At 33.5% G+C, this 11,757-nt stretch overlaps 1 pseudogene; it reads left to right on the forward strand.

The window, feature by feature from the left end:
- Positions 1 to 11,040: 11,040 nt before the first annotated feature.
- LOC111730618 lies at positions 11,041 to 11,156 on the forward strand (annotated as a pseudogene).
- The last annotated feature ends 601 nt before the right edge of the window (positions 11,157 to 11,757 follow it).

Below are 11,757 nucleotides of genomic sequence, written 5' to 3' on the forward strand. Positions count from 1 at the left end.
TATTTCATTCTGAAAGAGGATTAATGGAGTCAAAGTGTTTGCATTTCGTAGGCAGAGGGTCAAATGACTACCTATTAGATTTGAATAAGTCAAGATTACAACAAAATATAATTGGATGAAATGTTCCAATTAAAGAACCAATGAGATCACACAAGATTTTTTTTTAAGTTAAACTCTATGCTGTATAAAAAAGACATATACATAAGGATTTAGACAGTTTGCAAGGATAAGAGTATAAAAATTCATCAGATAATCAAAGATGGCAGAAATATTTATAGTATTATCCAAAGACTACAATTCACATAGGAGCAAGGGCAAGGGAAGAGGCCTTTGTTGGCAACATTGTCTTTAGTGAGTGTGGATTACAGAATGGAAGAAAACTGAGAACATTAATATATTAAGCAATTTTGTCCCTGATATATTTATGGCTGAGACCAGAAAGGAGAAAGCCTTTCTATAATGAAATCTGAATTCCAAGAGTCTTAATAACAAATTCCACAGGGCCAGTCCAGGTCTGAGGACCAGTGATTCTGATGTCTTTTATAGTTTTCTGTATTAGAGGAAACACACATACATAGCCACATAGGCCAATCACTATGTTCTCCTGAAAATCAGGAAAAGGAAATGTTTACTATTGTAGTCAGTATGACTTGTAATTATAACTCATTTTGTCAAAATTCATTAAATGCAAAAATAAATAGTAGCTTAATAGGGTGAGAAATTTATATTCAATTAGATAGACATAAAAAAGTTGACATGAACAGCAATGAATGGACTTCAACCTTTGTTCATGTAAAGAATAATCTTTAAAAAAACTTTATTATTCATCTACTTCTCTTCCCACAAGTTTGAGCTATTTTACTAATATAAAATGTTTAATCTATTATAGGTAGCAACTTTATGAATTGTTTTTAAATACAAAAGCTATGAGCATACTCTATCTAGTTCTTCACTTTTTATGCATTTCTTTTAAAAAATTTTCTCTCCTTTGTCAAAATTTTAATTTAATTAGTAATGTATGCTCTTAAATGGTTAAGTTCATATCCACGAAGCATTTTAACTCCTGAAGTGAATAGTATTAGTTGATGCAGTGCATTTACTTAAACAATGATATATTTAATTATCTGTAAGAAATTCAGAACCAACATAGCAAGACCCTTCATTTATAAGGAAAGTCACTACATACATATTTATATTAGTCTCTGCAATGTGACTAAGATTGGAAATTCATTGTACTCATGAAGAAAAACAATTTAGAGGCTTCTGCCAGTAGATTTACTTTTGTGATCAATTGTTTATGGGTTTTTAATCCAGGAATCTTTGGAAGTAATAAGTATCGAAGCTAAGCAGAGGAGACGAGAGTAATTTTTTCCTCTACAGAGGCTGGCAATTCTGGGCAGGGGTGGGAGAGGCAATCCAAAAAATAGAAACAGTCATTATACATTTTAAAAATAATAAATAAAAGTGAGGCACTCATTTTAAATAAAAAATAATTTGGTTAAATGTAGTTAGAAGGTTAGCATAAATTTAAGCCATGGTTGGTATATTTTGGAGACAATATAGGATAGAGATACTTTGTCGGTGTGTATGAGAAAAGTAACAAACTGAGAAACTTGTCTTGCTTCCAAGATCTTACTATAATCCGTATGGATGAGTTATTGTGACAGCAATTACAAATTGCTCAGGGGCCTAAAGATCTTAGAAATTTTTAGAAATTACCTGGAAGAGCAAGGAGGGCTCTAGGGAGAGTTGCTAAGCTTCCTGTACTGCGTCAATCCAAAATCTACAAAAATATGGCCTCTGAGCTTTGAAGCCTTGAGTAGCAAAGTAGAAGTCTTAGAAAAGCACTTTTACCTTCCATGATGATGGAAATTTACAGGGCAAAGTGGAAATAAAACCAAGCTGTAGATTCACTGATTTTGGCAACTGTGCTGGACAGCACTTCCAGCTTGTTTTCTGCAGATGCCCTTAACCTGAGGTTGTTGGAGAAAAGGCCACTTCCTTAAAATAGTTTTGACTTTTGAAGTGGAGAACTTGTTTGTAAAAGAAGAGGTTCATTATTTTGCCAGATTTAGCCACAAACTCATCAGTGATTTGAGGAAAGAAGCTGATCTCTTTGTTCTAACACCATTTGACTCTCAAGTCTTTTTAAAAAATACTTAATGATGATATTAAGGATTTGAATGGTTATTCCACATTATATGGGCATAAAATTAAGGGTGAAGAAAATGGAAAACATATATATTTTTCAGGGCCAAGCCTTGATAAATATTTTTTTGCCCTTAATCTGGGGACATTCATATCTAAACTTCTTTTTGCTCATGAAGTGTTTCACATTGCTGATTTCCCTGCTGCAGGAACTTTTATTCCTGCAAACATTACTAACTTGTAAGAGGCCGATACTTTTGATTGTAATTTTAGTCACTTTAGCAAATATAAATAGGTGACTCCACCTCCTAACAAAGCACATTTGAGAGTCCTGTGGAACAATATCCTGTCTTTAAGTCATCTCTTGCCTCAGTATCCTTTGTGGAGGAGGTCAGGAAGAGAAAGAGGTTAACACACATCCCAGTCAATTCCACATGATTGTTTGCCCAACAAAGAAATGTAAATGGATTAGTATAATGTGTTTGATTGTATTCATGGAAATTTAGACTGTCATTCCTACGTTTTGCCTAGGCTGTATCAGGAGACAGGCGTTCACGTGTTTGTTTTATTTTTCTTGGTGGTGGGCAGGAACAGGGGTTAGGAACTATAACCCAGTACCAGTCATAACAGAAATCTAATAGTTAAGAAAGATTCTACTCTTTAACAACCATGAAGCAACACATAAATTCTAGTTGTGAGTCAAATGTGACTCAAATAGTGAAAAGGGCAGATTATTCTGTTACCTCACTAAAGAAGTGGCAGAACTCAGATACCTAATAGCTTTTGCTGAGTATTTGATCACAGAACCCGCATCCCCATGCTACACTAATCATCATCATCACCACCATTTTACAATCAAAAAATGCTTTTAATTCTGCAAAGCAGTTTCACATTGATGATGTCTTCCTCACAGATAAGCAGTTGGATATTACTATGGTTCATTTTATAGATGAGGAAATCAAGGCACAGAGCCATTAAATAATTTGCATAAAGTCACATAGCCAATTAGTATCAGATTGGAGCCTCTTCACCATCAGACTTGGGCTCTTAATAGCAAAAAATTTTAGATAAGAAATCAACATCCTAATTTGTATCCTATGCAAAGATAGTGAAAAATATTAATGACTTCAGCAGAGCCTGATAGAAGCTGGATAATATAAATGCTTAAGAGTAAGTTTATCTTACTTGATTAAGATTTTTTGTAAGGACTTTTTTGAACAATATATTCATTTGCCCCTAAAACATGTGGTGGAAGGCATCAGTGTAGCAGCATCAGCTTTCAGAACTATAACATATGTAGTGAATTCAGGTTAAAAAGATATTACCCACCAAATTTAAATGATAGCTACTTTACTGTTTCATTTTACTATTTAAAATCAGCGTTGACTGAGGAAGTCAATTCTTTATCAGAGTATTTTCTATTCTAGATAAGAAACTTAGTCGGGGAGATGAAGTCCAATTTAACCTGTGTAGGTCAGTGCTGTGCTTAAGTAATTGCCAATAAATGTGTTTTGATCATTAAGGACATGCCTACTTGCTAAATAATCTAAATTTAACATAATTTAAAATGTTTGCTCCAGAAAATTCTATCAATTGTGTGATTCAAGAAAATGACAATTTTAGTAGGCCTCAGTTTTATCATATAAATCAAATGCTGGCTCAGATGATTTCTAAATTGGAATTTTGTACCTAAGCTTGACAAAGAAAAGAATCCTCTAGTTTTTCAAAAAACATGATTTCATTTTCTTTATTTCTTACAAGTGAGGAGAGATGGGCATGGGGAAAAACTGTCACAAAAGCACTTACTAAATAATGTATCATTCTCTACTGTCATATTTTCAAATAGCAGCTTTAAGAATATTCTTCTTCATTCCATCTGACCCAAGGCTAGTTTGCTGCTGTCACTTGTTTCCTAAATGCAAAATTGCAATAGTTTTGCTGCTGTCTATTGGTTCTATCGTCTATTGTGTATTGGCAAAGTAAACATTGCCAAGAAATCTTCAAAGATAAGCCATAAACTTCTAAGACCTAACAATTTTATTTTATCTTTATCTTTAGGAAAGAGAAGAAAAAGAGTTTGTCCAAACATGTGATACATAATGAGACTTTCCTATTTTCCCTCACATCACATTAATTGTTTTTAATTTTTCGAGCTATCTTGGCATTCGTGTCATATGGAAAACTGAAGGAGCAGAGGGAGGCATTTATTTTCAGAAGAGGTCAAAGAGCATAATCAAGGGACAGAACTAGTAAGTAATCAAGCATGCGGTACACACTTTCATTAAGGCCCATGTGTTACAAAACCACAATATTTTAATTTTCTGGTTCCTGCTGTTTATGCTGAAGAGGTTCTGTTAAGGTTTATTTCAGTTACATTTTGCAAAAGATAAAAGTGTGACATTTTAGGTCTTATTAGAGGTGCAATGTTTTATTCTAAGGTTCGTCTTCACTTACACGAAAGGAAAAAGCTCCTCGTGATGGTTAAATAATAAAGAAGGCTGATTGCTTACAGTGTCAAATAACAAGACTTAGTTGTGTGCCATGATACAATCTCTCCTTAAATCTTGAAATTCTTATCCAACTTAATGATGAGCATCTGCTGGGAGGAGAAACTTTCCATGGCACATCTTTGTAACAACCCCAAATCTCATGGAAAGAAGCCAGGGGAAAAATTTAAATGAGTGTAATCCTCTAAGAAAGATACACTTAGAATTTTCCTCTTAATGGGAACTTTGTTTGCTGACAGCGAACAGTCTACCCAGATAACACCAACAACATCTGCTGCTGTTGGTAAGAACTGACCTCTTAATCATGAGCTGCTCACATCGAAATGACTGCAAGCCGTTGAAACAACACGAGTTTTCCTCGAGAAGCCCATTTCAACAATATCATACAGACTGAATGCCAAAATAATATTTTACCTTTTGGTTTTAAATTCAATCTGCTAAGACAAGGTAAAGGAAACACATATAGCAGGGAAGAACAACAAATCAATCAAGTGAGGTGAACACAATCGGATTTGTTTGGCATCTGCTCTGGAAGAGTAATACTCTGGCATGCCTTTATTTCAGCTTGGATTTGTCAGCTTGAGAGAATCATCTCTGTTTTCTCTGCATTAAGTCCATTTTTATGGTGACTGTACCAGATTTTTTTTTTTTTTTTTTAATTTTAGGATGGTAGATACCAGCTTCCTGACCAAAATGTCTATGGAGAAAGGAAGGGTATCAGGGCAGGGAACCCACTGTGCTTTACAGGTTAAAGGTCCTTCTTTATTTTTAAATCTTTGCCTTGGGCCATTAATGTGATAGAAAATGACTTATATGTCATGAAATTCTTCTTTTTGCTATGATCCATAGTAGTTCACTTTGTTTCATTCTGTTGTCACTTAGGGTGAAGCAGCAGAGTAAAAATACCTTTCTGTTGATAATCATGGCTAACTTGGGAACTGTATCTCCTGGCCCAGTATTTTAGGTTATTTTATGTTATCTAATTCTAGAAAACAATCGAAGAATTTGGAGGGACCTTCGAGGTCATCTAGTCCGATTCCATCTAGGAATCCTTTTATATTTCTGGCAGAAAGCATCATTCTTGCTTGTATATTTCTAGTTATTGTGTATAAGCTTTTCAATAGTGACAGCAGAGAAAAGCCAAAATTTGCCTCTAGGTAGTTTCTAAAGTAAAAGCAAAAAAAAAAAAAAATTGGATCTCTCTTCTACAGAACATCCTTTTACATAAATAGAGTAAAACAAAAAACAAAACAAAACAAAATAAGAGAAAAGTTAACTAGTGCATCCTTATCACACTTGAGTCACCTTTTCAGGACTATAAAGAGCAATTCTTTATATGATGAGGTTTCTAGATTCCTCTCTGTCTTGGCTTCCTTACTGTGGATACAACCTAGAGTATTTAAGTTTAATTTAATGTATATAGCTGATGGAGCTAAAGGGTTTCAGAACTGAAAGAACTTAAAGTATTCTCGATTTTTAAGAATTTTTTAAATTAAATACTGAGTAGATAAAAAAGAATATTGAAAAAACATGTATAATTTATGGAGAAAATGATATAAAAATATCCATGTGCATAAAAACAGTTTACTAATTAAAACATTTCTAGTGACTGTGAAGTCCTTTGGGTGCTCTTTCCCAATTCCATCTCTTTCCTTCTCCATCAGAAAAACTGCTATGCTAACTCCCCTGTGCTTCTCTTTTGGAGATATGATTATTTTTTTTTTACCCCAGGCTCTCACTCATGGTGTTTGCTCCTCTACCCACGGCCAAGACAGGCAATTTTCCTTGCAGTCCCCCATTAGGTGAAGTGCCAGTGTTCGTATCATTTGTTTACAATTTTGCTGAGGGCTCTGTACTTTGAAGGACTCAAATTTAGTGTGTGTATGTCTCCTATTTGACTACCCACCTTAGTACCCTGCCTTTATCTACTTTATCCTCATGCCTTGAGGATTGGGAAAAAGTTTGTTGGAGTTCAGCAAATGTCCTCATTTCAGCCAGCAAGTGGGCTTCTGTGGGATTTGCTTATCTCTCTGGGTTTCTGTTTGCTCTTAGTTTTTGACCTCTGTGTAGATCTTTTTTTCGAGTCATGATACATTTATAAAAATAAGTTTTCTATGTCTTATCTAACATTAGTCATTTTCAGCAGAAACACTCATTAAAAAATGAAAGCATGCTCTATACTTCTTCAGTTTGAAGGTAATTCTTGGTGGAGAAGGCAGTTCAGTAATTAATTCTGTTATTCACTAATATCACATTGTTGTAGCCCTGCTTTCAACATAGCTGTTGTCTTAGGATTTTTTTCCAGGTCTTTGTTTATCTGCTCATTCTACTCTTGACTTATTCTTTGTTCTGATTTTTCTATATTTATATGTGTTCTGTTCAATCTGATCTTATAATTCTTCAACTTTCCCCCCTTAAACTTTTTAGAAATAGGATGATAACCATCTTTACGAAGATCCGACAGAATCTTAGAATCAGAAACTTGGAAAATTTCTTTCTAAGAAGTTGCATAAAATTAATTTCTTCTATTTTATGGACCCTCCTTATTTCACAACTCCCCCCCTTTATGAGAATATCTTGGTCCCATATATTGTGGGTCTTGTAAAGCTATAAAGCCTTCTCTTGCACATTCTATAGCTATATAGTTATAGCTATAGAATATAATATATTCTATATGTATATAATAATATATAATATATATAGTTAGTACATAAGCTCTGTTTTTTGAAACCAGTGATTGTTCATTTTCCTGAGTAGTACTTCTTAATTGCAATAGAATATCAACAGGTTTAACAGAATGTTAGGCCAATATAGGTAACCAAACTGATTTAGCTTATTAATGTACAGTGTGATTTCACTTGAAACATTTAGAAAATAACTGGGATTTATCTACCCAAGGCTCTTTCTTATTAAAACAAAGGGCCATTGGTGATTCATTGTTCTTAGTATCCTACAAGGACAAGATGGGATCAGTGGGCATAGTAAAAGGTGGAATAGTGCTTTGGTACGATGGAAATGATTTTTGGTATATTTTACCCAATTCAGATTCTGAATACCTCTGGAACTGCTATGAGAGATGAGAGAAGTTAAAGAAACAGCTACAACCTAGTATTCATTATACAGTGATCTTTTATAGTCAGCTTAAATCTGTAGTTTTTGCTCTGAACAAAAATTCACACTTTGACTATAATTGATCTGAAACTTGGAATATGGTATTTAGACCGATCTATCATTTTAGAAAATATTTCTGGTACAAAACATTTACTACTCATTATCCAATCAATGGATACTATAAGACAAAGAAGAGTTGATCTATAGATTCAAGGCAATCCCTATCAAAACGCAAAGACATTTTTTTGCAGATATAGAAAAATAAACATTCTAAAATTCAAATATAATCTCAAAGGACTCCAAATAATCAAACAAAAACAAAGCCGAAGTCCTTATACTTCTTGATATCAAAATGTATTTAACAGCTACATTAAACAATATGGTATTGGCATAAAGACAGACATATAGAACAATGGAAGAGAACAGAGTGCCCAGAAGTAAACCCTCGCGTATTTGGTCAAATTACCTTTGACAGGGTACCAAGAGTACACAATGGGAAATAAAGAACAGTCTCTTTAACATATGGTGCTGGGAAAATGAGATAGCCATGTGCAAAAGGATGAAGTTGAACTCTTACCTTATACTATATACAAAAATTAACTCAAAATGAATTAAAAACCTAAAAGTAATATCTGAAACTATAAAACTTCTAGAGGAAAATATAAAACTTCTAGAGGTAAAGTTTCACGATATTGAATTTGGCAATAATTTCTTACATATGACACCATATGCATATACAACAAAAATAAATAGAGTAGTCCCCCCTTGTTCAAAAGGGATATGTTCCAAGACCTCTTGGATGCCTGAAACCATGGATAGTACTGAACCCTAAATATACCATTTTTTTTTTCATACGAATACACCTTTTCACTTAAAAGAAGCACTTTACAGCTTCTCTTTGGCATATCCAAATTGCCAGCATCACCACTCTTGCCCTTCAAAGCCATCAGTAAGTAAAATAAGAGTTACTTGAACATAAATATGGTGACCTTATGACAGTAAATTTGATAACCAAGATGGCTTCTAAATTACAAATGGATGGGTAGCAATATACAGTGTGCATACCTTGGATAAAGGGATTATGGGAAGGAGCTAGATGGTGAATGATTTCATTTCACTACTCAGAATGATGTGCAATTCAAAACTCATAAATTGTTTATTTCTGGAATTTTCATTTAATATTTTGGACTGTAGTTGACCACGGGTAACTAAAACTGCAGAAAGTGAAATAGTGGATAAAAGACTCCTGTAGAGTCCTTTGAACGACATCGAATTTATAATCTTCTGTGCAGCAAAAGAAACAGTCAACAGAGTGAAAAGGCAGCCTATGGACTTAAAGAAAAACATTTGCAAACAATATATCTTATAAGGGGTTAATATGCAAAACAGATAAAGAACTCCTACAATTCAACAACAACAATTACAACAACAACAAACTTGATTTAAAATGGACAAGAGGCTTGAGTAGATATTTCTCCAAAGAAGTTATATAGTGGTAAACGAGCACATGAAAAGATGATCAACATTGCTAAACATAAGAGAAATGTAAATTAAAATCAATGAGATATCATCTCAAACTCATTAGAATAGCCTCTATAAAAGTAATAAAAGAAAGTAAGTGGTTGCCATATGTGAAGGAATTAGAACCTTTGGGTACTATTTGTCGGAATGTAAAATGGTACAGGTTTGAAAACGCGTATGGAAGTTCCTCAAAAGAAGTAAAAACAGAGTTACCATAGAATCTCACTTCTGGGTATATATCAAAAGAACTGAAAATACCCATGTTCAATGCAGCATTATATTCACACTAGCCAAGAGGTAGAAGTGACCCTAAAGTCCACTGATAGATGAACGGATAGAGAAAATATGTACATATAATAAAATATTATTGATTCTTTAAAAAGAAAGAAATCTTTTTATAAGCTACGACATGGATAAACTTTGAGGACACTATACCAAGTGAAAGTCACTATCAGACAAATACTACATGATTCCACTTATGAGAGGATACCTTAAATGAGCCAAATTATTAGAATCGAAAAGTAGAATGGCTGTCGCCAGAGTCTGATTGGAGGGGGGAAAAGGAGTTGTACAATGGGTATAGAGTTTCAGTTTTTCAAGATGAAAAAGTTTTAGATATCTGTTGTACAACAATGTGCATATAGTTAACAGTACTGTACTTAAAAACAAGGTAAAATAGTAAATTTTTTGTTGGGTATTTTTTACCACAATAAAAAATGATGACAATAAAAATACTATTTTTAGAAAAACAAGAGCTGAGCAGATTTATTGCTAGTTTTAGTAGTTAAAGTGTTTTAGGTTGAAATTTGGATCTATGTAAAAGAATGAAGAATACTATATGTAAAAATAAATGGGCAAATGACATATATAAAATTATTTTTTCTAATTTTAAAATATTTTTAAGATCATTAACTGCTTAATATATCATGAGTAGATTGAGTTTATCCTAGGAATGTAAGATTATTTTAACATTCATAAAATAAATCAATGTAATTCACCATATTAACAGAAAAAAGGATAAAAAACATATGCTTATTTCCAATAGAAGAAAAAAAAAAGTACTTGACAAAGCTTAACATCTATTAATGACTAAAACCTCTCCACCAACAAGAATTAGATGAGAACTTTATGAGGAGAATCTATAAATATTTATAACTAACATCATGCTTAAGGGTGAGATATTGAACACTTACTCCCTGAGATTGGATACCAGGCCAGGATGCTCACTTTTCTCTATAATCTTGAATACTGAATATCATCATAAGAAATATACAAAAACCTACTGAAACTAATAAACGAATTGTGCAAACTTGTCGACACCAGGTCAATATATATAAACTAACTGCATGCTACCAACAATTGGAAATCGAAAAGTTAGAAATATTTGTAATGTAAAAAATGACATTCTTAGGAAAATATTTAACAAAGCATGAGCCACACCTTTTCACTGAAAAGTATAAACCATTGCTGAGAGAAATTAAAGAACATCTCAATGAATAGAGTGATACATCTTGTTAATGGGTCAGAAAACTCAATATCACCAAAGTGCCAACCTGCCCAAATCGATCTACAGATTCAGTACAATCTCAATTAAAATCTCAGCCATCTTTAAAAAATATATGTAAAATGAAAACCTAATTCTAAAATTTATTTTAAAAAATCAAAGGGTCTAGGACACAGTTCCATAGTGTAGCATGTCTGCTTTACATGCAGAGGATCCTGGGTTCGTGCCCCAGTGGAGCCATGGTCCTTGGTCTATGGCCATGCCACCTTGAGCAAGCCCGATGTCAGATCTTGGAAGCTAAGCAGGGTCGGGCCTGGTTAGTACTTGGATGGGAGACCACCTAGGAAGACCAGGTGCTATAGGCGTACATATTTAAATGTCAAGACTTACTATAAAACTATAGTATCAAGATGGTATGGTATTGGCAAATTAAGAAAATGAAATTCCTGACTGGGAGAAAATATTCACTATGTATACATTGACAAACGAGTTCTATCTGGAATATATAAAGAGGACTTGCAACACAATTATAAGAAGGAAATCACCCAATTAAATAATGGGAAAAATTTGAACATGTACTTCACACACAAAAAAGTATGGATGATCAATATACACATGAAAATATACTCAACACTACTAGTTATCAGGAAAATGCAAAATAAAACCACCATGAGCTATCACTACACACCATTAAAATAACCAAAATTAGAAATACTGATGATGCCAAGAGTTGGTAAGTATGTGTAATAACTGGAACTCTCAGACATTGCTGGTGGAAATGCCCAGCAGTGCAGTAACTTTGTTAAACAGCTTGGAGTCTTTTTATAAAGCTGAAGATACCCCTAACATAACACTCAGCCATTTCATTCCCCAGATAATTATCTAAAATAAATAAATGTCCACACAAAGATCTGTACAGGAATCTTTCTAATAGATTTCTTTATAAAAGCTGAAAACTTCAAACAA

The sequence above is a fragment of the Pteropus vampyrus genome, unplaced genomic scaffold, assembly GCF_000151845.1.
Source record: "Pteropus vampyrus isolate Shadow unplaced genomic scaffold, Pvam_2.0 Scaffold324, whole genome shotgun sequence".
Taxonomy (NCBI): Eukaryota; Metazoa; Chordata; class Mammalia; order Chiroptera; family Pteropodidae; genus Pteropus; species Pteropus vampyrus.